This window comes from Ovis aries, chromosome 8, assembly GCF_016772045.2.
Source record: "Ovis aries strain OAR_USU_Benz2616 breed Rambouillet chromosome 8, ARS-UI_Ramb_v3.0, whole genome shotgun sequence".
Lineage (NCBI taxonomy): Eukaryota > Metazoa > Chordata > Mammalia > Artiodactyla > Bovidae > Ovis > Ovis aries.
Window position 1 is genome coordinate 549,551 of NC_056061.1, and position 26,354 is coordinate 575,904.

Below are 26,354 nucleotides of genomic sequence, written 5' to 3' on the forward strand. Positions count from 1 at the left end.
TTATTACTGTACAGTGCTCTATTCTTGTTTGTTTGTTTTTGGTAATCTAAAGGAACTTAGAAAACTCGAAGTGGGGAGAAAGGAAATTTCCTCTATCATTCTAGATTCTTCTGTGTGGTCTAAGAATTATACTGACATGAAACAGATTAACAGGAGAAAGTGAAACAAAGGTTTAATGGCATGTATACATAGGCAAGACCCAGGAAAGTTCAGTAACTCAACAAAATGGCTGAAGCCCTCACCTTAAATACCACCCTCAGCTAAAGACAAAAGAGGATGTTGAGGATGGGGGCAGTTATAGGAGGTGACCTGGAAAAGCGCAGTAAGCAAGGATAAGTTTGTGGTGCAGATTCGAGTCAGTTTCCTTCTCCATTGGCAAGTGTTCTGGAGACTTGGCCATCTTCCTCTTTCTGGTACAGAGGTACCAGATAAAGATTTCTCTTATAAATGCAAATGTTTCTTAGAAAAATGTAACTTATTCTTTGTTATCAGGGTCTGTCCATGTTTACTGTTTCTTAGAAAATAAACAACTGAAAATAATGTGCTAAAGAGACACATTTTGGGGTGTCAAATTCTATTCTCTTATAGAATTCATACAGCAAAATCCTTGGTGTGGACTTTGATTAAAAAACTTTTTATTTTGAAATAATTACAGGCCCACAAGAAGTTGTGAAATCGTACACAGAGGTCTTCTGTGTCTCTCTGCTGGCTTCCTCAGTGACTGCAGTGCACTGTGGAAGCCAGGATGGCACAGCATAATTCACTAGACACAGGTTGTGTTTTCATGATCTTTTCACATGCATTCATTTCCTTATGTCTTTGTGTATAATTCTAGGATGCTTTATCACATGTACATGGTCTAAATGAGTCCCTACAGAATTCTTATTATGAAACCTAACCCCTAAGATATTTGGAAGTAGGGCCTGGGGGAGGCTATTACTCATAAGGGATGAGTGCCCTGTCACAGAGGTCCAAGAGATTCCCATACCCTCATCCCCCTTGAAGTCACAGAGAAAAACCTGCCATCTGTGAACCAGGAAGCAGGCTCTAACTGAGGCAGGGGGTAGGTGGCCTGCCACCAGGATAAAGCAATAGTAGATTTATTCCTTGTGTACAAAACCTCCTAGAAGAGAACAGTAGGACAATTAAGAGGTTAAGTTTGGCTATACCCAGACCACATATTTCTCATTCTCAAAGTCAGGAGACCTCTTTGAAAGTGCAGAAAGTCTCTTTGGAGGTCAAAGGGTAGTGATGTCAAGAGACGCTCTGCCCATAGGCCTCTGCGGTGGAATCTATCTTGCCTAAGAGATGCGTGCCCACATATGGGAGGATCCTGAGATATACCAAGTATGGACTGTGAACCCGGCAAACCAAAGTTATCGGTCAAAGGAAACCTGGAAGAAATGCCCATGTAAGTGATTCAAACTGCCATGAGTGTGCAACTCAGGGACTCTCCCTCTGAGTTTGCTCACGTGTCTATCCACACATACTGTACTCTTTTCCCTGCTAATAAACACTACGTTTCACTACTTTCTGTCTTTATGGGGATTTCTTTTCTGCAAAGCCAAATGGCCAGGGACTTGGCACTGACCACTGGTCTAGTGGTTAGGATTTGGTGCTCTCACCTCTGCAACCTGGGTTCAATCTCTGGTGGGGAACTAAAGCCCCACTTCAAGCTGCTGCAGGCCAAGGCCAGCCAAGATCACTGTGTGCGTCCAATGTGCCCGACTTTGTGGAAGATTTCTTTGCTGTGGTGTATATGCTCAGTCGTGTTTGACTCTTTGCGACCCCATGGACTGTAGTCTGCCAGGCTCCTCTGTCCATGGAATTTTCCAGGCAAGAATTCTGAAGCGGGTTGCCATTTCCTACTCAAACAGATCTTCCTAATCCAGGAATCAAACCAGCATCTCCTGCATTGACAGGCAGATTCTTTACCACTGAGCCACCTGGGAAGCCTGGAGATCATTACCAACCACCAGATCTTCTGGTGCCTTGATCTTGGGCCTTCTAGCCTCCAGAACTATGAAAAATAAATATTTGCTGTTTATAAGCCACTCTGTCAGTGGTGTTTTGTTAGAGCAGCCCAAATGGACTAATACATGCAGATCTGAATAACTACTATTACAAGCAAAATACAAGTCCTTTTTATCACCACGAAGGCACTCCTCCCCCTGTTTTATTGCCACAGCTTTTGTCTCCTCCCTTGTGCTAAGTCACTTCAGTTGTGTCTGACATTTCGCAACTCCATGGACTATAATTCCCCAGGCTCCTGTCCATGGGATTCTCCAGGCAAGAATACTGGAGGGGGTTGCCATTTCCATCTCTAGGGATCTCCCCAACCCAGGGATCGAACCTGCATCTCCTATGTCTCCTGCACTGGAAGGTGGATTCTTTATCATTAGCGCCACCTGGGAAGCTCTCCTCCCTTCATCTCTGGCGACCAGTTATCTGTCTTCATCTCTATAAGTGTCATTTTGAGAATGTAAGGCAAATGGAATCATACAGAATGTGGCCTCCCCACCCCCCATTCAGTATAATGCCCTTAAGACCATCTATGTTGTTCTGTGTATGTTTGATCCCTCTTACTGCTGGTTGGTGTTCCAAGATTTGATCTTGAGAGCCTGCTGCAGTCCTAGGTATGGAGTGTGCATCAGCTTGGCAACCTGATATCAAGTATTCAAATGAAACAACTGAAGTTAATACAGTGGGGGAATAATCAGTGTGATAAAGGAAAAAGAATAACAGGGAAGGAAATTCTTAGACATTCTCAGGAGAAAACAATGGGCTGGAAACAAAATGTACATGCTGACATTTCCCAAGGTGAGTTTACCAGCAAGTCTAACATAAAAAGAGTGTTTAATGCCCAAGTCTAGGAAATCACAAAAACTTCACTGCGGCGGGACTGGTCTTTAACGTGATGACACCTATTTAGAATTCTAGAAGAGGACATGATATTCTCTGCTTTCCAGACCTTTAGACCAGCACATTAATGTCCTTTTCCTAGAATATTTCTCTCTGGGAGTTTTCCTGGGAAAGTATTTGTGGTAGAGGTGTTGTACGTTAATACACAATATTTAAATTCTAAAATGATCATGCAGTTTATTACACAGTCAAATGTGTTTATCAAGTTGATTTTAAGATTTATAATAGGCACAAAATACCGAGCTAACTCTACTGCTGCTGCTAAGTCGCTTCAGTCGTGTCCGACTCAGTGCGACCCCATAGACGGCAGCCCAGCAGGCTCCCCCGTCCCTGGGATTATCCAGGCAAGAATACTGGAGTGGGTTGCCATGTCCTTATCCAATGCAAGAAAGTGAAAAGTGAAAGTGAAGTCACTCAGTCGTGTCCGACTCCTAGCGACCCCATGGACTGCAGCCTACCAGGCTCCTCCGTCCATGGGATTTTCCAGGCAAGAGCACTGGAGTGGGCTGCCACTGCCTTCTCCGGAGCTAACGCTACAGAGCTACATGAAACAGAGCGACCCTACTCTGGTGGTGGAAATATAACAGTGAAATATCTCAAAGGCAAGCCTCTTCCCCGCAAACCTCGAAAAATACAGCTCATAGCACCAGAGAGTATAACAGTGGTTTCCAGGGGATGGGGGTGAGAAAACGGGGAGATGTTGGTCTAAGGGCACAAGCTTTCAGTTTGTAAGATAAATAGTTTCTGGGAGTCTAATATACAGAAAGGTGACTATAGTTAACACTGAACTGTATACTTGAAGTTTGTGTGTATTGTATACAAACAAAATACACTTTATATTATATACAAAGTATACATCATATTGTATACTGTATACTCTCAAGGGTAAATTTGTGTTCCCATCACACCGTAAACAAGGTCACCATATTAAGTTGACTTTGGTAATTACTTCACAATGTTTACATAAATCATCAGATTGCATGTGTTAAATATTGATACATGCAGTTTTTATCTATCAGTGCCTCAATAAAGCTGGAACAAAAATACATAAAATGTATTGCCACTAGAGGGCAGAAGAGGATCAGAGGAAAGGGAAACCTCCCAATTGTTGCCTAATTAAAAAATGTGTACATAAATGAAATGAGATCTGAGAATCTTTCTTCTCCTTTCTGTGCAAACAGATAATAAAGTTATTAAAATATTCTTTGTATTTATTACCATAGAACAAAGCTTATTTTTCAATGTACATAAGTTATAAATAATATATATTTTTTTGTTTTTAGAGTGAAAGATATATCCAAGCTGGGAGCTGCTGTTTGATTTTATAAACATAAATCCTGATTTTCCAAACCTGAGCGCTGATTAACCTTCAGACAGCTTAGAAAAAAATACTGTTACCATATTCTATTATCATTCTCCCAGCTTGTTTTGATTACAGAATAAGTTACAGCAAGTCAAGTTTGACCCAGAATTTGTGGAATTTTAATTTTCTAATGGAATCAAAGAGTCTCTATTAATCTTCTAACATATATTAATTACTATATTTTCCCACCGACTTTTGCTTTGTGCTTGAAGTATATTTTTTCCTCTTAATGTTTCTTCTTTTGTAATCAACAACTGGATAAAAACAACTGTAACTGAAAATATAGGCAAATGGACTGATCAGTGGAGGTCTGGTTGCCCTGTGAGCTTCTCAAAGCCTGTCTTTGCTTACTTCATCAGGCCCACCACCCCCCACCCGACCCCAGCCCTACCCTGTCCCGCCCTTCTTCATCCTGGACCAGCTTATTTGTATAAGAATGTTTTATAAGAATCCAGGAAACCCCTCTCATTTAGGAGGATTGTCTAATAGGAAAGTTTGACATTGTAATGGAGAGACACTCCCTCCATGGATCCCAATTCTTCTTCCTTTTTCTAAAGTGAATGCTTGTCTGCAATGCAGTTTTCCTGGTGAGCACAGTTCCAGACAGGGGTTGTTACTGAGTCACTTCGTTGTGTCCGACTCTTTGCGACCCTGTGGACTGTAGCCCTCTAGTCTCCTCTGTCCATGGGATTTTCCAGGCAAGGATCCTGGAGTGGATTGCCATTTCTTCTCCAGGGAATCTCTTCCTGACTCAGGGATGGAACCCATGTCTCCTGCATTGGCAGGTAGATTCTTTATGACTAAGCCGCCAGGGAAGCCAGGGGTTGCGTCTCTTCAAAGGTGGCCTTCATCCCCTGGGGGCAAGTTGTGGGTCCTCAGACAGGAAGATAGAAATCAGGAGGTGGGAGCTCCTGACTTTCTTTCGGTGGTGGTCTCTTGGGGCTGGTCTCTTAGGGGTGTTTGGCCATACTTGACGGTACTCCCAGATTGGAAGGGAAGGCTGGGATGCAGGGAGGAGGCTGAAGATGAGGGAATCACACCATATACGCTGGAGTGAGTGCTTAGTTGGCCATTTATTCTCCTCCTGTTCTCCCTTACATGTTTGTGGTTTATAAATGCTTTGGCCTTAATTCAGTCGAAGGGAATTTAAGGAAGAGTTAAACTTCCAGATGAGAACAATGCCTCCTTGTGAAGCAGTTTGGAAGTGATAACTTTCACATACAAGACACTTAGAGCAGGAATTTGCATGTCAGGGTCACAGGTCTAGCCCTCTGTCTCTACCAGAGTCCTTGTTCGTTGCCGCCGTGAAGGCTGATTGAGCCCTCTCGGATACTCAGGACAGGACATGTGGAAAGAGGGGTGCTGATGTTTCCTTCCCACACAAAATGCTGCAGAGAGCTCCCCTCAAAGCTTCTTCCTTGAAAAAGTTCTTTCAAATCTCAGGTATTAGGATGAGGAGATCATGTAGGTGATTTATATTTAATTATTATTAACTCAAAATTGACTCCCTCATCCAAATAGGTGAGGAAACCAAAAACTGGTTCTGAGAGATCAAGTGATGCCCCTAAAGTCACAGGATTGAAGTCAGGGTGGGGCTAAAGCTCAGGGTTCCAGGCTCCAATTTGTTCTGACACTGCCATGGTAGGGAGGTTTCTGCTTTCTTGGCCAAGTGTTCCTCTGCCGTGAGACAGAATTTGCAGGATACAGTCAACAGCTATTTGGGCTTTCCGGGTGTTCTTGCCTGGAGAACCCCAGGGACCGGGGAGCCTGGTGGGCTTCCGTCTATGGGGTTGCACAGAGTCGGGCAGGACTGAGGCGACTTAGCAGCAGCAGCAGCAGCAGCAGGTGGCACTACTCATAAAGAATCCACCTGCCAATGTGTTCGATCTGTGAGTCAGGAACATCCCCTGGAGGAGAGCATGATACCCCACTCCAGTATTCTTACCTGCAGAATCCTATGAACAGAGGAGCCGGTGGGCTACAGTCCATGGGGTCACAAAGAGTTGGGCATGGCTAAAGGGACTTGGCATGCACGCACGCATGCACCAGCTCTTTATTTCTACTCAGGATAATGCTAAACAATATTAGACATTAATTGTGGTCTGCAGCCCTGTGTGGAAAGAGGAATTCTTTCAAGGACTTGGGTACCCTGAGCTGTGTGGGTCATTGGTTGAAGGGATTGACATAGATTTTCCTGCTGGCCCCACAGTCAAGCCTGGGGGTCTGACAAAGTGAATGCTTTAGAGGGAGTGTGTGTGTGTGTGTGTGTGTGTGTGTGAGAGAGAGAGAGAGAGAGAGAGAGAGAGAGAGAGAGAGAGAGAGAGAGAGAGAGAGTTCTTTCATTGCCACCAAGAAATGGTGGGCTGGGGGCATCAAATCCTTATCCTCTCTCGGGACAGTACACTGAAGGGCAAAATGCTCTCTGTTCCTCCTCCTTGGTGTATCCTATCTCCTGGGAAAGAAACACCAAGACGTGACGACCATTACTTAATGATCACAGATTATTGACACCATGTGTTTCTGTGAAAAGGAAAACCATTGTGTGGTACTGTCTGTGCTCCCAGACTTGCTCCAGCAGGGAGCCCCCTGGGGCAGCCTGTGTCCCTGAGCTGCAGCTGACATCGATCACTGCCTACAATGTGTCAGCATCACTTTAGATTCTTCACATGTTTCATGGCAGGTAAACCTTCCATATGCCTTGTAAGATAGGTGCAATCTACAGATGCAGATGCTGATGAGGTTATGTGTGCATTACACACTAGGAGGTAGAGAGCCTGACTCACGTCCTAGCAGCCTGGTTCCAGAGTGCAGGCTCCTAACCCCTCCACAGCTCTTTCCCCTACTGGCATCCACCTGACTTCCACAGAGCCCTATGGACTTAGATTAAATCATGCAAATTTTATTCACAATCCCTTAGGTTCTTGTGTGATCACATACACGTAAGTGACTGGTTTGGGGAGAGCAACCATACGGTAAGAACTGAGGATGAAAAAAAGATCACTCTGATACATACTCAAGAATAATGTGACCATGGGTGTCACTTCCTAAATTTGACTCATTAATACTATTTTCAAATAATGAAGCTAATGATTATTGAGATATTATTTAGTGCTTAACTAAATGTAAAAAGTCCTTTACATATATCACCTCTTTATCCATCCAGCAATCAAATGAATGTAGTATTAGTTTCCTGAGTTTAAAGATGAATTTAGACTTATTGAGTAATTTCTCAATGTTATACAGCTTCTTCAAAGGCAACACTATCTCCAGTGCCCACATTCTTAGCCACTGAGTTATATCAGTGCCCTTGTTGGCTGGTTTGTAGTTCAGAATGGACATCTTTCCAATTAGTTAGCTTTCCTGAAAACTTGGGAGCAGGATAAATTTGGTCTCTGTGTTCCTGAATTTTGTTTTGCTGATTCTGTTCTGCTCTTGAACCATCTGTGTACCATTCTTTCTCTCTTTAGTATTTAGCTTTCATCATCTGGCTTTGATTTGCTCAAACTCTTTCCTCTATGCAATTTGTATTGTTTTGGTTTCTTTTTCTATGGAAACCATTTTTTGGGTACTTAATTTAATAATAGATGTTTTACTATTTTGAAGTCTTATTCTTTCACTATAATAACATAATTTATATAGGACTATGGTAGATGGTTTCAGTAAGAATTATTTATACATATATAATTTTAAATTTATAAAAAATTTTTGGGCCCTACAAGTATCTTTGTGAATTGTTTGTCGAACTCCCTTGCCAATGTCAGTTTTTCCACATGGCACGATTTGAGGGGTATAGAAAAGTGTCTGTCTTATATACTTGTTGATAGCGTAGAGAAATAAATTATTATATCCAGAGAAATAAAATATTATATCCAGAAATGCCTCTGAAACAAAGCCATCCCTGAAGGACCATGTAGTGACTTACAGGGTTATAACAGCCAAACAAGTTGCTCCAAGTTGCAGAGGCTGAGGCAGGACCCTTGGTAAAAGAGGTCTGAGGCAGGTAAGTTCATCCCAGGGCAGAGTGCTTTGCTTAAGGCATGTTTGTGAATCAGAGAGCATGGCAGGTCTGAGAGTCTTGAAGAAAGTGGGTTGCAGCAGGAGCAAGGGATGCCGAGAGAAGAAGAGGAAGTTGAGAAGAAGAAAGAAGTTACATCTTTATGTGGACTTGCGGGGCACATCCCCAAGCTCCACTCACAGTTCTTTTTTGATGAACTTTCACCCCTCCCCCAGTCTCCCCGCCAACATCCCAGCCCAAGTGATAGTGGGAATAGCCAAGTTTACACTACATGTCTTTGCTTTCACAGCTGATTGGGCAAATATGGGCCAATATGTTCCTTCTCAAATCTCTGAGCCCGGGAGATTCTAGACAGTTGGTTGTTCTCCCAAACAGAGGAGATATAAATCAGGACTTCACTGAAGAGGAAGAATGAGGGAGACCCTAGAGATGGGAATCTTGGTTCTCTCGAGTGCTCTAGTCGCGATTTGGTCTAATCCATTTCATAGGACCATTTGTAACTCTGCCCTTGGCATTGGTCCTTTGCTTTTTTGCTTAATTGATTGAACTTCTTATCATTTATAACTGGTCACTTTTTTTATGTGGTCAATATATATAACATAAAGTTTACCATTTTAACCATTTTTAATGGGTTCAGTCAATGCCATTAAGCTCATTCACATTGTTGTGTAATCATTGCCAGCATCCATCTCCAGGACTTTTTTCATCTTCCTAAACAGAAACACTGTACCTGTTAAACAGCTCCCCATTCTCCTCTGCCCCCAACCCCTGGCAACCACTATTCCACTTTCTGTCTTTATGAATATGATGACTCTATGTACCTGATGTAAGTGAAACCAACAGTGTTTGTCCTTTTGTGATTGGCTTATTTCCCTTAGCATAATGTCTTCAAAATTCATCCACATTGTAGCATGTGTCAAGGTTTCCTTTCTTTTTAAGGCTGAGCAATATTTCCTTGATTGCATATACCACATTTGGTTTATTTATTCATCCATTGAAGGACCCTTGAACTGCTTCCACGTATTGGCTGTTGTGTATAATGCTGCTATAAACATGACTGTACAAATATCTTTTTGCATCCCTGCTTTTGATTCTTTTGGTATATACCCAGAAGTAGAATTGCCAGATCATATGAGAATTCTAGGTTTAGTTTTTTGAGAAACTGCCATATTGTTTTTCCACAGCAACTTCAACATTTTACATTCCCACCAGAAATACGCAAGGGCTCCAATTACTTCACATCTTTGCCAACACTTACTGTTTTATGTTATTTTTACAAAAGCCATCCAAATGAATATGAAGTAGAATCACATTGGGTTTTGATTTATAGATCCTTAGTGATTTGTGATGTTAAGCATATTTTCATGAGTTTATTGTCATACAGTATATCTTCTTTGGAGAAATGCTTATTCAATTATTTGTTTAAAAATGGTTGTTGTTGCTCTCATCGAGTCCTTCGTATATTCTGGATATCAACCCTTTATCAGATATGTGATCTGCAAATATTTTATCCCATTCTATGTGCTGCCTTTTCGCACTATTGACAGTGTCCTTTGATACAAAAAATTTTAAAATTTTGATGTAGTCTATATTATCTTCTTTTGCTTCTGTTAATGTGCTTTTGGCATCATAGTCAAGAAATCATTGCCAAATCCAGCATCATGAAGCTTTCTTCCTTGTGTTTTTTTTTTTCTAATAGTTTTAGCTTTTATATTGAAATCTTTGGTCCATTTTGAGATAGTTTTTGTGTTTGATGTAAGGTAAGAGTCCAGGGTCATTCCTTTGCATGTGGATACTCAGCTTATTCAACATCATTTGTTGAAGACTCCTTTCGTCATTGAGTGATCTTCACACAATGGTAGAAAATTATTTGACCATATATGTAAGGGTTTATTTCTGGGCTCCATGTTTTATTCCACTGATCTAAATGTCTGTGTTTATGCTAGTATCATAGTTTTGAAGTTTGAAATCAGAAACTGTGGACTTCTAGCTTTGTTCTTCAGTTTCAAGATGGTTTTGGCTATTCAGGGTCCCTTGCGAGCCCATATAAATTTTAGGATGGATTTCTAAGTTTCTGCAAAACACATTTTTGAAATTTTAGTAAGGACTGTCCTGCTTGAACTCTTGCATCTTTGCCTTGAGCTTCTATTTTACAGAAGTAATTAGCTTGTTAAGTTTTAAAATTTGCTTTTACTTATTCCATGAGTATTCTTTGCCATTTGTTTCCCCAGTCTCTCCTTCCTCCCCAGCCCACAAACATTTTGGTTGTATTTTGGTGACATTTATTCAATGATTCCTTTTTATTTCTTCTTTGCATGCTTGTGTGCTAAGTTGCTTCAGTTGTATTTGACTCTTTGCAACTATGGACTATAGCCTGAGAGGCTCCTCTGTCCATGGGATTCTCCAGGTGAGAATACTGGAGTGGATTGCCATGCCCTCCTCCAGGGGATCTTCCCAACCCAAATACTGAACCCACATCTCTTATGTTTCCTGCATTGGCAGTGGGTTCATTACCACTCATACCACCTGGGAAACCCTACTTCTTTATTCAACCTTAAATGAGTAGTTTCTGCGCCACATATTATAGAAGGTTCAAGCTTGTAGAAATTTTGCACTACAAGTTCTTTATGATACAGGGTTCTGTGGGTAAATTCTTTGAGGTTTTCTTTTCTCCCAGCTACTTGAGATTGTCAACCACGTCGTTATCCATAATATATTCTACTCTGTCCTTCCTTTGAAAACTTCCTAAAAATCTGAGTAGTTCCTCCTTTACCCTACCTTCCCTTCTCCTCCTTGACCCAGGTTTCACACCCTCTCAGGTGGTCCCACTGGCCCTGGAGACCTGTGCTCTGACAGCTTTGTCATCCTTGCTGGGTGTCTTGCCATACCTCTGTTAGACTTCCAATGTATTCGGCAGCCCATTCTCACGTACTGTGTTTTGGAAGTATAAAAGCCCCTGAATTTTATTAAATGTGGAACTTAACTCTCTGTTACTCATTTTCCTAGGCTGTTTTTCTTTTTTTTTTTTTTTGGGGGGGGGTGCTGATTTCCTGAAGGAGAGACTAGCCTTATATTTTCCATCAGTGAATCTGTAAGGCAAAACTTCAGCTTGTTGAAACAACAATCATAGAAGGTTGACTTTCATGAGCAAGAAATGTGAGGAGAATGGGTAATATCAGAATAGCAAACAATTTCTTTAAGATAAACTCTAGTTAAGTGAAGACACCTGTGAGATCTGCATGAATGACAGCACGTGGAATGCAGAACTGGTGTGCATTAGCTGTCATTGGCCTTCAGAGTCAACTTTAGGATTCTCTGTAGATCTCTGCTCTAGGCTTATGCCTATTTCTGATTTTTTTCCCCAATCTAGTATTGTCATTTGGTGTTTCCAAGTCTATAATTCCTGGCTTAAATGCTTTCCATATTGTTCCTTTCAATCCATTGACTCCATTGACTGTACTCTCCTTTTATCCTTCTGGTGCTGCTACTGCTAAGTCACTTCAGTCGTGTCCAACTCTGTGTGACCCCAAAGATGGCAGCCCACCAGGCTCCCCCATCCCTGGGATTCTCCAGGCAAGAACACTGGAGTGGGTTGCCATTTCCTTCTCCAGTGCATGAAAGGAAAAGTAAAAGTGAAGTCGCTCAGTCATGTCTGACTCTTAGCGACCCCGTGGACTGCAGCCTACCAGGCTTCTCCATCCATGGGATTTTCCAGACGAGAGTACTGGAGTGGGTTGCCATTGCTTTCTCCTTCTACCTACCACCAATCAACTAGTTTCTGCTTAGCAGATTGGGTGAGTTTCTATGTTTTCAAGGTAATATGAATGTGACAGGGAAATAGATAGTTTAGTCTTCATTTCCATTTTCTATAAGCTGCAATTATGAAGCAGATATGGGAAATCTACCTTACATTCAGGATATGAGCAGAAGCTGGAATCAAGTATGAATAAGGGAGGTTATGAATTCCACATCAGATTGGAAATGTTTAGATAATAACAGTGGTTAGCCCATCAAAGAGAGATATTCTAAGGGAGGTTGTATGACAGAGAAGCTTAGATGAGGGTCTGTTTCCTTTATAGTAGGCACCTGTAGGAAAATTATCTAGGACAAAGTGCTCAGTAAAGCACGTTAATGAGTAGTAGTACAGTGGAGTGGTGGGGGAGGGGAGTGGTTGGGCAGAGATTCAGTGGAGCAGTGGATTTTTATAGATGTTGTCATAAAATAATCCAGAAAACATGGGTGTGGGAATTCCCCTTTCCTTTTCCAACTCTGCCCTTCTCTCATGCTTCTCCTTGTTTTTCATTTTTCCTTCTAGTTTTCCCTAAGTATTCATTTTGCCTTGTATAGGATTGTGAGATAGAGTAGATGACTGAAGAGAATAGTCAGTTCAGACATGCAGAGATTACCCTTATTATATCATGTAGATGCCCTAATATTATAACAGCATATAGAACTATTCAACCATGGTCATAAAATTAGCTCTTGAAATACTGGAAATAGAATACACCTTGTTTTCAAATATTAAATTGGAAGATAGTTGCTTTACAATATTGTGTTCATCAGATCAGTTGCTCAGTCATGTCCGACTCTTTGTGACCCCATGAATCACAGCACGCCAGGCCTCCCTGTCCATCACCAACTCCTGGAGTTCACTCAGATTCACGTCCATTGAGTCAGTGATGCCATCCAGCCATCTCATCCTCTGTCGTCCCCTTCTCTTCCTGCCCCCAATCCCTCCCAGCACCAGGGTCTTTTCCAATGAGTCAACTCTTCACATGAAGTGGCCAAAGTACTAGTTTCTACCACATATCAATGTGAATCAGCCACAGATGAACATATGTCCCCTCCCTCTTGAACCTGCCTCCCGCCTCCCACCCCATCCTATCCTCTAGGTTGTCACAGAGCACTGGGCTTGAGCTTCCTGTGTCATACAGCCAGTGGGAATTTGCTATTTTATATACGGTAACATAATATGTTTCAATGTTGCTCCTTCAACTGGTCCCTCCCTCTCCTTCCCCCACTTTGTCCACAAGTTTGTTCTCTATGTCTGCGTTTCTATTGCTATTCTGCAAATAGGTTCATCTTTCTAGATCCATATATATGCATTAATATATGATATTTATTTTCTCTTTCTGACTTAGTTCACTTTATATAATAGGCTCTAGATTTATTTACCTCATTAGAATGGACTCAAATGAGTTCCCTTCTATGGATGAGCAATATTCCATTGTATATATGTACCACAACTTTCTATCCATTAAAAAGTTAGTAGAAGAAAATAAATCATAAAGATCAGAGCAGAAGTAAATGAAAAAGAAACAAAGGAGACAATAGCAAAGATCAATAAAACTAAAAGCTGGTTCTTTGAGAAGATAAACAAAATGGACAAATCATTAGCCAGACTCATCAAGAAAAAAAAGGAGAAGATTCAAGTCAATAAAATTAGAAATGAAAAATAAGTTACAACAGACAATGTATAAATACAAAGGATCATGAGACTACTACAAACAACTATATGCCAATAAAATGGACAACTTTCAAAGAAATGGACAGATTCTTATAAAAGTATTACCTTCCAGAACCGAACCAGGAAGAAATAGAAAATATGAACAGACCAATCACAAGCACAGAAAGCAAAACTTTAATAAAAAACTCTTCCAACAAACAAAAGCTCAAGGTCAGATGGTTTCACAGGTGAATTCTACCAAGTTTAGAGAAGAGCTAACACCTATACTGCTCAAACTCCTCTTGAAAACTGCAGAGGAAGGAAAACTCCCAAACTCATTCTACAAGGCCACCATCACCCTGATACCAAAGCCATACAAAAAAGAAAATTATAGGCCAGTATCACTCATGAACACAGATGCAAAAACCCTCAACAAAATGCCAATAAACAGAATCCAACAACACACAAAAAGGATCATATATCATGATCAAGTGGGTTTTATCCCAGGAATGCAAGGATTCTTCAATAGCCATTTATGTAAAAACTCTCCAAAAAGTAGGTATAGAAGGGTCATACCTCAACATATGTTGGTGGGAAAGATTGATGCTGAGAAAGATTTCCTGATGCTGGGAAAGACTGAAGGCGGGAGGAGAAAGGGATGACAGAAGATGAGATGACTGGATGGCATCACAGACTCAATGGACATGAGTTTGAATAAACTCCAGAAGTTGGTGATGGACAGGGAGGTCTGGTGTGCTGCTGTTCATGGGGTCGCAAAAGGTCAGACACAACTGAGCGACTGAACTGAACTGACCTCAACATAATGAAGGCCGTATATGACAAACCAACAGCAAACATTATTTTCAAGGGTGAAAAATTGCTGAAAGCATTTCCTCTAAGATCAGGAACAAGACAAGGGTGCCCATTCTCACCACTATTATTCAACATAGTTTTGGAAGTCCTAGCCACAGCAATCAGAGAAGAAAAAGAAATAAAAATAATCCAGATGGGAAAGAACAAGTAATTCTCAGTATTTGCAGATGACATGATACCATATATAGAAAACCTAAAGATGCCACCAGAAAGTTACTGGCATTAATCCATGAATATAGTAAAGTTGCAGGATATAAAATTAATACTTATAAATCCCTTGCATTCCTATATACTAACAACAAAAAATAAGAAAGAGAAATTAAGGAAACAACCCCATTCACCATTGCAACAAAAAGAATAAATTGCCTAGGAATAAACCTATCTAAAGAGGTGAAAGACCTGTATGCAGAAAGCAATAAGATATCAATGAAAGAAATCAAAGACAACACAAAACAAATGAAGAGATCTACCATGTTCTTGAACTGGAAGAGTCAATATTGTGAAAATAATTATACTACCCAAAGCAATCTACAGATTAAATGCAATTTCTATCAAACTACCAATGGTATTTTTCACAGGAATAGAACAAAAAATTTCACACTTTGTATGGAAACACAAAAGACCCTGGATAGGAAAAGCAATCTTGAGAAAGAAAAACAGAGCTGGCTTCAGATTATACTACAATGCTACAGTCATCAAGACACTATGGTACTGGCACAAAAACAGAAATACGCATCAATGGAACAAGATAGAAAGCCCAGATATAAACCTACACATTGACAGACACATTATCTTCAACAAAGGAGGCAAGAATACACAATGCAGAAAAGACAGCCTCTTCAATGAGTGGTGCTGCGAAAACTGGAGGAGTACTTACCTTTTAAAGCATGGTTACAATCCTATAGTAATTATGTTAAAGCATACTGCATCTAGATGTTACTTCTAGAGACAAATAATGTGCCTCATAGTTCCATGTATTAAGGAGAAAAAAGGTACATAAGTTGTTATCAAGACAAACATTATCAGGTGCATATTTTTCAAATTCTATTTTCAATGCTTTAAATTTTTTCATGAAGAAGATTTCTGTAATATGCAAGTCATTGTCCATTAGCATACTGACCATTATATAGTTTTCAAATGAGTTCAATTTTTAAAATGTTTGAGATAAAATCAAAAGTTCTAATCAAGTTCTTTCCCTCTAAAGGATAATATCAGTTATATCAGAATAAGTAAGGGAGAAATCATATACATATTTTTTAAATGAAATAATATAGTATCACATTCTTTAAAACTTATTTAAATTCTCTCACATGCTGTATCTCTTGAATTGATCTCATTCTTCTCTGACTATGTCTCATTTTATTGTACAGAATGTATGTTTTTTCAAGTTCCAGGAAAAATTCTTTGTCAAATTTATATTTGGCTTCTTTAATCCCCAGAGCTTGCAAATGATATCAGAATGGGAAATATTGCGAATTATTCTAAATACTTGGAACTTTGGAAATGAAATTTGTCCTCCAATGCAAGTAAAATAATTGTTTTTGCCTGGAGTGCATTAATTCTAATTTTATTACCCATCTACTTTATGAAGTTTCTCTACTTTTTATGTGGAAAAAGTAAGAAATAGAATTGCTATACACATTTCAATTATGAGAAACTCTATAGTAGTATAAGCCAAAATTAAAGAATGTCTTCCACTTTAGAACAATTATTTCCATCTTTGTTATATAGAAAAGGGAATCTTTCAGTCCCATTTCCCAAATGAGTTATTCTTTTCTAAATAGCACATGCTAGAATAGTTGGATGATGGACCCAGATTTTAGAGGATTAGTTCAACTTTTCAAATGTTCAAGGTGAGATGAAATTCAGAGTTCTAATCAAGTTCTCTTCCTCCTAAAAGGAAAACATAATGCCTTTATTTTTCCTTCTCATAACATAGAATCTTAGAGTTGGCAGGGGTCCTGAAACATTATTTTTTTCCAAGCTATTTGATCCAAGAATGATGGACTTCTTCCTGATTAAATTTGGCCATTTTGGGGTTTGATTCAGAAGTTAGGAAGTCCTAAATTTGGTCTATAACATCAAAGAATTAAGCTTAGTTACAAAAATAAAAACTGTGAATTCTGATTGAGTGCTAAACTTGGCAAATAGCTTTGGAGAAATCATCTGCCTTACATAAAGTGGTTTTTGCTACATCTCTAGGAAATGATGCCCATTAACTTTTTTTTAAACAAATACTAGTCATTTATTAATATAATAATATGAAAAGAAGAAAGAGTATTAGAGTCACAGCCTTAAATTTCTTTCAAATGCTTGACCTATTTGTTCCACAACATCTTATTATTATTATTGTTTTCAAATAATGGGTGCTTGATAATGAATTTTTGGTAGTCAGGATGTATAAGGCTCTTTGTCTTCCAGATGCTATTAGGACTGTACTGAAGCAGTCTTGTAGTTATTTGTATTTGATACCCTAAACTTGGAAAATAAATGCACATTTAATTTTATTAGTGCAAGCAATAGATCTGTATATCTATTTTTGGTTTGTTTTTAAAAATGAATTAATTTTAATTGAAGGCTGATTACAATGTTGTGGTGGTCTTTGCCATACATTGACATGAATCAGCCACTGGTGTACAAGCGTCCTCCCGTCCCGAACCCTCCTCCCACCACCCTCCCCATCCCATCCCTCTGGGTTGTCCCAGTGCACCGACTTGATTGCTCTGTTTCATGCATTGCACTTGGACTGGTCATGTTTCACATATGGTAATATGTATGTTTCAATGCTATTCTCTCAAATCATCCCACCCTTGCCTTCTCCCACAGAGTCCAAAAGTCTGTTCTTTACATCTGTGTCTTTTGCTGTCTTCCATATTGGGTCATTGTTACCATCTTTCTATATTCCATACATATGCGCTAACATACCGTATTGGTGTTTTTCTTTCTGACTTCACTCTGTATAATAGGCTCCAGTTTCATCAACCTCATTAGAATTGACTCAAATGTGTTCTTTTCAATAGCTGAGTAATATTCAATTCTGTATATGTACCACAGCTTTCTTACCCATTCGTCTGCTGATGGACATCTGGGTTGCTTCCATGTCCTGGCTATTGTAAACAGTGCAGTGATGAACTTTGGGGTACACGTGTCTCTTTCAATTCTGGTTTCCTCAGTGTGTATGCCCAGTAGTGGGATTGCTGGGTTGTCGTCTGGCAGCTCTGTTTTGTTTTTTAAGGAATCTCCACACTGTTCTCCATAGTGGCTGTACTAGTTTGCATTCCCACCAACAGTGTAAGAGGGTTCCCTTTTTTCCACACCCTCTCCAGCACTTATTGTTTGTAGACTTTTTGATGACAGTCATTCTGACCAGCGTGAGATGGTAACTCATTGTGGTTTTGATTTGCATTTCTCTGATAATGAATGATGTTGAGCATCTTTTCATGTGTTTATTAGCCATCTGTATGTCTTCTTTGGAGAAATGCCTGTTTAGTTCTTTGGCCCATTTTTTTGATTGGATGGTTTGTTTTTCTGGTGTTGTGCTGCATGAGCTGCTTGTTTATATTGGAGATTAATTCTTTCTCAGTTGTTTCATTTGCTGCTATTGTCTCCCATTCTGAAGATTGTTTTTTCACCTTGCTTATAGTATCTTTCATTGTGCAAAAGCATTTAAATTTAATTAGGTTCTATTTGTTTATTTTTGCTTTTATTTCCATTACTCTGGGAGGGGGTCATAGAGCATCTTGTTCTGATTTATGTCAGAGACTGTTCTGCCTATGTTTTCCTCTAGGAGTTTTATAGTTTCTGGTCTTACATTTAGATCATTAATCCATTTTGAGTTTATTTTTGTGTATGGTGTTAGAAAGTGTTCTAGTTTCATTCTTTTACAGGTGGTCGACCAGCTTTCCCAGCACTTGTTTAAGAGATTGTCTTTTCCCCATTGTATATTTTTGCCTCCTTTGTCAAAGATAAGGTGTCCATAGGTGTGTGAATTCACCTCTGGGCTTTCCATTTTGTTCCATTGATCTATATTTCTGTCTTTGTGCCAGTACCATACTGTCTTGATGACTGTAGCTTTGTAGTATAATACGAAGTCAGGCAGGTTGATTCCTCCAGTTCCATTCTTCTTTCTCAAGATTGCTTTGGCTATTCGAGGTTTTTTGTGTTTCCATACAAATTGTGAAATTATTTGTTCTAGTTTTGTGAAAAATACCGTTGGTAGCTTGATAAGGATTGCATTGAATCTATAGATTGCTCTGGGTAGTATATTCATTTTCACTATATTGATTCTTCTGATCCATGAAAATAATATATATTTCTCCATCTATTTGTGTCACCTTTGATTTCTTTCATCAGTGTTTTATAGATTTCTATATATAGGTCTTTTGTTTCTTTAGGTAAATTTATTCCTAAGTATTTCATTCTTTTTATTGCAATGACTAGTGGGACTGTTTCTTTAATTTCTCTTTCTGTTTTCTCATTGTTAGTGTATAAGGATGCAAGGGATTTCTGTATATTACTTTTATATCCTGAAACTTTACTATATTCATTGATTACCTCTAGTAATTTTCTGGTGGTGTCTTTAAGGTTTTCTACGTAGGATCATGTCATCTTCAAACTGTGAGAGTTTTACTTCTTTTCCAATCTGGATTCTTTTCATCTCTTTTTCTTCTCTGATTGCTGTGGCTAAAACTTGCAAAACTATGCTGAATGGTAGTGGTGAGAGTGGATACCCTTGTCTTGTTCTTGACACTACAGGAAATGTTTTCATTTTTTCACCATTGAGGATAATGTTTGCTGTGGGTTTATCATATATGACTTTTATTATGTTGAGGTATATTCCTTCAATGCCTTTTCTGGAGGGTTTTTATCATAAATGGATGTTGAATGTTGTCAAAGGCTTTCTCTGCATCTATTGAAATGATCATATGGTTTTTATTCTTTAGTTTGTTAATGTGATATAGCACATTGATTGATCTGCGAATACTGAGGAATCTTTGCATCCCTGGGATAAAGCCCACTTGGTCATGATGGATGATCTTTGGAATATGTTGTTGGATTTCTGTTTGCTAGAACTTTGTTGAAAAATTTTACATCTACGTTCATTAGTGATTGGCCTGTAGTTTTCTTTTTTTGTGTTGCATCTTTGTCCAGTTTTGGTATTAGGGTGATGGTGGTCTCATAGAATTGAGTTTGGGAGTTTACCTTCCTCTACAATATTCTGGAAGAGTTTGAGTAGGATAGGTGTTAGCACTTCTCTAAATTTTTCGTAGAATTCACCTGTGAAGACATCTGATCCTGGGCTTTTGTTTGTTGGAAGATTTTTGATTACAGTTTCGATTTCTGTCCTTGTGATGGGCCTGTTAAGATTTTCTATTTCTTCCTGGTTCAGTTTTGAAAGGTTATACTTTTCTAAGAGTTCATCCATTTCTTCCAAGTTGTCCATCTTATTGGCACATAGTTGCTGATAGTAGTCTCTTATGATTCTTTATATTTCTGTGTTGTCTGTTGTGATTTCTCCATTTTAATCTCTAATTTATTGATTTGATTCTTCTCCCTTTTTTCCTTGATGAGTCTAGCTAATGGTTTGTCTATTTATCTTCTCAAATAACTAGCTTTTAGTTTTGTTGATTTTTTTGCTATAGTCTCCTGTGTTTCTTTTCCATTTATTAATGCTCTGATTTTTATGATTTCTTTCCTTCTACTAACTTTGGGGTTCTTCCTTTCTTCTTTTTTCTAGTTGCTTTAGGTGTAAAGTTAAATTATTTATTTGATATTACTCTTGTTTCTTGAGGTAAGCTTGTATTCTATAAACCTTCCTCTTATACTGCTTTTACTGAATCCCATAGATTTTGAGTTGCCATGTTTTCATTTTCATTTGTTACTATGCACATTTTGATTTCCTTTTTTATTTCTTCCATGATTTTTTGATTAGTCAGAATAATATTGTTTAGTCTCCATATGTTTGTATTTTTAATAGTTTTTTTTTTCCTGTGGTTGACTTCTATCTAACTGCTTTGTGATCAGAAAAAGATGCTTTAAATGAACTCAATTTTAAAAAATTTACCAAGGCTAGATTTATGGCCCAGGATGTGATCTATCCAGGAGAATGTTCTGTGTGCACTTGAGAAAAAGGTGAAATTCATTGTTTTGTGGTGAAATGCTCTATAGATATCAGTTAGGTCCATCTGGTCCATTGTATCATTTAAAGCTTGTGTTTCCTAGCTTATTTTCTGTTTGGTTGATCCATCCATAGGTGTGAGTGGAGTATTAAAGTTTCACACTATTTTTGTGTTACTGTTCATTTCTGCTTTCATACTTGTTAGCATTTGCCTTACACATTGAGGTGCTCCTATGTTGGGTGCCTATATATTTATAATTGTTATATCTATGTAGTGTCCTTCTTTGTCTCTTTTCATGGTCTTTATTTCAAAGTCTATTTTATATGACATGAGTATTGTTACTCCTGCTTTCTTTTGGTCTCCATTTGCATGAAATATCTTTTTCCAGTCTTTCACTTTCAGTCTGTATGTGTCCCTTGATTTGAGGTGGGTCCCTTGTAGACAGCATATATAGGGGTCTTGTTTTTGTATCCATTCACCCAATCTTTGTCTTTTGGCTGGGGCATTCAGCCCATTTACATTTAAGGTAACTATAGATAAGTATGATCCTGTTGCCATTTACTTTGTTGTTTTGGGCTTAATTTTATAAACTTTTTCTGTTTCCTGTCTAGAGAAGATCCTTTAGCATTTGTTGAAGAGCTGGTTTGGTGGTGCTATATTCTCTCAGCTTTTGCTTGTCTGTAAAACTTTTGATTTCTCCTACATTTCTGAATGAGATGCTTGCTGGTTATACTAATCTGAGTTGTAGGTTTTTCTCTTTCATCACTTTAAGTATGTCCTGCCATTCCTTTCTGGCCTGAAGAGTTTCTATTGAAAGATCAGCTGTTATTCTTATGGGGATCCCCTTGTGTGTTATTTGTTGCTTTTCTCTTGGTGCTTTTAATATTTGCCCTTTGTGTTAAATCATCATTAGTTTGATTAATATGTGTCTTGGGGTGTTTCACCTTGGGTTTATCCTGTTTGAGACTCTCTGGGTTTCTTGGACTTGGGTGGTTATTTCCTTCCCCGTTTTAGGGAAGTTTTCAACTATTATCTCCTGATGTATTTTCTCATGCCCTTTCTTTTTTTCTTCTTCTGGGACTCCTATTCTCCTGTTGGTTCCCTCCAGAGTGCTTTTAATCTCAGTTATTACATTATTCATTATTGATTGACTCTTCTTTATTTCTTCTAGGTCCTTGTTAGACATTTCTTGCAACTTCTCAATCCTTGTCTCTGGTCTATTTATCTGTAACTCCATTTTGTTTTCAAGGTTTTAGACCATCTTTACTATCATTATTCGGAATTCTTTTCCAGGTAGACTCCCTATCTCCTCTTTTGTTTGGTGTGCTGGGTGTTTACCATGTTCCCTTACATGCTGAATATTTCTCTGCCTTTGCATTTTGTTTACATTGCTGTGTTTTGAGTGCCCTTTCTGTAGGCTGGAAGTCCATGGTTCCTCTTTATTGTGGAGTCTGCTCCCTGTGGGTGGGGTTGGACTAGGTTGTCAAGGTTTGTCAAGGTTTCCTGGTTGGGGGAGCTTGTGTCTGTGTTCTGGTGGGTGGAGCTAGATCTCTTCTTTCTGGAGTGCAATGAAGTGCCCATTAGTGAGTTTTGGGGTGTCTATGGGTTTGACATGGCTTTGGGAAGCCTGTCTTTTAATGCTCAGTGTTGTGTTCCTGCTTTGCTGGAGAATTACCAAATTGTTGGTCTTGCACTGGAACTTGTTGGCTCTTGGGTGAAGCTTGGTTTCAGTGTAGATATGAAGACTTTTGGGTGAGCTCTTGTCTATTAACGTTCCCTGGAATCAGGAGTTCTATGATGTTCTCAAGATTTAGAGTTAAGCCTCCTGCCTCTGGCTTTCAGTCCTTCTCTTAGAGTGGCCTTAAGACTTCTCCATTCATACAGCACAGATAATAAAACATCTAGGTTAATGGTGAAACAATTCTCCACAATGAGGGACACCCAGAGAGATTCACAGAGTTACGAAGAGAAGAGAGAAGAGAGAGATAGAGGTGACTAGGAGGAGAAGAGGGGGAATAAAAAAGGGAGAGAGCAATCTAGCCAGTAATCAATACTCTAAGTGCTCTCCTTAGCCCAGAACATCCTGAGAGATTCACAGAGTTACATAGAGAAGAGAATAGGGATGAGGGAGATATAGGTGACCAGGAGGAGAAGAGGGGGAGTCAAAAGGGGATAGAGCAATCTAGCCAGTAATCAGTTCCCTAATTGTTCTGTACAGCCCAGAACACCCAGGGAGATTCACAGAGTTAAGCAGAGAAGAGAAGGGGGAAGAAATACCAAAATGCAAAGATTAAAAATCTAGAATATAAGTTTGACCCTCAAAAATACAATATAAAAAATACAAAACAAAATCAATCACAAAATTAAAAAAATATGAAATTTGTTTTAAAAATAGGGTCTTTTTTTGCAAGGTAATAGTAGGTTATAAAAATGCAAACTAAAGGAGTAATAAAGAACTTAAATTTTTTTAAAAAAATTAAAAAGTGATAATAAAAATATATCTAGGAATTTCTTTGGAGCTGTTGTGGGCATTGCAGGGTCAGTTCAGTTTCCAATAGTTCCTTGTTTCAGCTTGTACTTGTTCTCAAGGTCTATAGGCCCCCTCCACTGCACAGTCAATATTAACTGCAAGGTTTTAATCTGTTGTGCTTGTCACTTCCAGAGCAGTTCCCTCTTCTTTGTTTATTTTGGCTTTCTCTGTTTGCAAGTCTCTTTAGTGTCTAATTTCTGCCCTGACACAAGGGGGCAAAGGTGGTCACTTATTTAGGGTCACTTGTTTAGTTGTGTTGTGGGAGGGAGGGACACTGCAAACAAATCTCGCTGTCCTGTGTGGGGAACGCTCACAGTGTATGGCCCGCGCTGGGTTTGCCACAGTCTAAGGTGGGGTGTGCTTCCCGGGTCTACACTGGTTAGGCTCTTGCATGCTCTCAAGGGCCACTGTCCCAAGTGGACCCAGCATTTTGTGCACTAAACCATTCAGGTTCTCGGGTACTCTGCAAGGGCACAGACCTGGTTGGGCTGTGTGTTTTGTGCCCTTCCCAGGTCCAAGCAGCTCAGGTGACCGGGTGCTTGGCAAATGCACTATCCCAGGTGGGCTGTGCATCTTAATCCCCAGTCCCGGCTGCTCAGTTTCACGGGTGTGCCTTGAGAGCATCGTCTCAGGCATGCTGTGTGTGATCAGCTCTCCTCTGGGGAGCTGATCTCTGGCTGTGACATTCCTGGTCGGTGTCAGCCATCCAGGATCCCAGGAGATGTAGTTAGCAACTGGGAGTCTGCTCACAGTTTGGTGGATGTGCCGTCTCTGTGGCCAAGATTGCAGAAGCCCTTGCCTTTCGGCTCTGGCTGTCCAAGTCCTGCCTCTCTGCCTCTGGGGTGAGGTGGGGGGCTATATGTATCCAACTAGCTCTCCTTTAGTATTTGCTCAATCCTTTGTTCTGTGAGCACGCTGGGCTGCACATTAGAGCCTTTCGTGGGAAAGATCTTTTTTTTTTTGGTTTCTCTAGTGATCCCACGGTTTGGGTGGCTGTCTCACGTTAGTTCCCTCAGATTGTTTCTCAGGGCATTCAGGCCTGGTCCTTACCCTAAGGACCAATGGTGCAGCCTACGCCTCCTTGCCTAGCCCCCGCTTGCTGGTGACGGACACTAGCCTCTGGGCTACTTTTCCACTGGCAGTTGCAGTTAGATGTGTATTCTGTGTTTTTTTTTTTTTTCTTTCTTGGTTATGTTGCCCTCTGAGATTCCAAAACTCCCCACAGAGCCGCCTGTGAGAGGGTTCCTACTGTGTGGGAACTCCTCCCCCTTCTAGACGTCCTCCCCAGGATGGGTCTCCACCCCTGACTCTTTTGTCTCTGTTTTCATCTCTCATATTTTGTCCTACCTCCTTTTGAGGAGAATGGGAAGCCTTTCTGGGTGACTGGTGTCCTCTGCCAGCATTCAGAAGTTGTTTTGTGGAAATTGCTCAACATTCAAATGATCTTTTGATGAATCTGTGGGAGAGAAAGTGGTCTTCCTGTCCTATTCCTCCACCATCTTGGGGCCACCTCACCCATTAACTTTTAAGATTGACCAGATGCAGTTCTGGTAAAGCTGGCATTTTCATTAAGCATTTGTAACTTAACTGTTAATACTGACAGTCTGGACTGTGACATATAGGAGAAGTGAATATAACAAGATGAATCTATTTATTGTTAAGTATTGTTAAGCATTATGTAATCAGAAAAATTTGAAGTTGTAAAAGTTCCCTTTTATATGCATGTTATAGTGAGTGAGTGAGTGAATGAAGTTGCTCAGTTGTGTCTGATTCTTTGAGACCCTGTGGACTGTGGCCTACCAGGCTCCTCTGTCCATGGGATTCTCCAGGAAAGAATACTGGAGTGGGTTGCCATTTCCTTGTCCAGGGGATCTTCCCGACCCAGGGATCAAACCTGGGTCTTCCACACTGCAGGCAGATGCTTTACCCTCTGAGCCACCGAGGAAGCCCTTAAAAAGCACAATCTATCATATAAATATGAATTTATAGCAGTAGGTTTATAAATGTCTAATAAATATTGTAAAGCAAGCTTAAAAATTTCACCTAAAGTCTATTATATGGAGTGAAGTCAGAAAGAGAAAAACAAAATCATGTATTAACACATAGGTATGGAATTTAGAAAAATGGTGTGGGTGAACATATTTGGAGGGCAGGAATAGATATGAGATGCAGATGCTGAGAATGGACTTGTGGACACAGTGGGGGAAGGAAAGGAGGAGACAAATTGAGAGAGTAGCATTGACATATACACTGCTGCTGCTGCTGCTGCTGCTGCTGCTAAGTCGCTTCAGTCATGTCCGACTCTGTGCGACCCCATAGATGGAAGCCCACCAGGCTCCCCTGTCCCGGGGTTTCTCCAGGCAAGAACACTGGAGTGGGTTGCCATTTCCTTCTCCAATGTATGAAAGTGAAAAGTGAAAGGGAAGTTGCTCAGTCGTGTCTGACTCTTAGCGACCCGATGGACTGCAGCCCACCAGGCTCCTCTGTCCATGGGATTTTCCAGGCAAGAGTACTGGAGTGGGGTGCCATCGCCTTCTCCACATATATACACTACCATGTGTAAGATAGCTAGCTAGCAGGAAGCTGATGTATTAGCACAGGGAGCTAATTAGCTAATTAGCTAACAGGGAGTTCGGTGCTCTGTGATGACATGGAGGGATGGAATGGGAGTGTGGGAGGAAGGCTTAGGAAGCAGGGCATAGATGTATACATAAGGCTGATTCACAACGTTGTACAGCAAAAGCTAGCACAACATTGCAAAGCAATTATATTCCAATAAAAATAGAAAAAATTCACATTCTTGTTATATCAGGTCATGTGTGGTATTTTAAAGAATCTTTTAAAATGAAATATACATCAAGTAATACAGTGATTGCAAAACTTACGAACACCAGAACTTAATCCACCCCTTCAAATTAATATCATGTGACTGGTTAATTTCTTGATCATCTCTGTAATTTTTTTATCCCTTGCTGGCATTGCAGCACTTCCTACACAACCCAGAAGAAATAAGAGCCACTTTAGGCTGCAAAGTTTTGGGGATTTGGAATTGAATATGATACCTGAGTGCCCCTTCTAGGATGAGT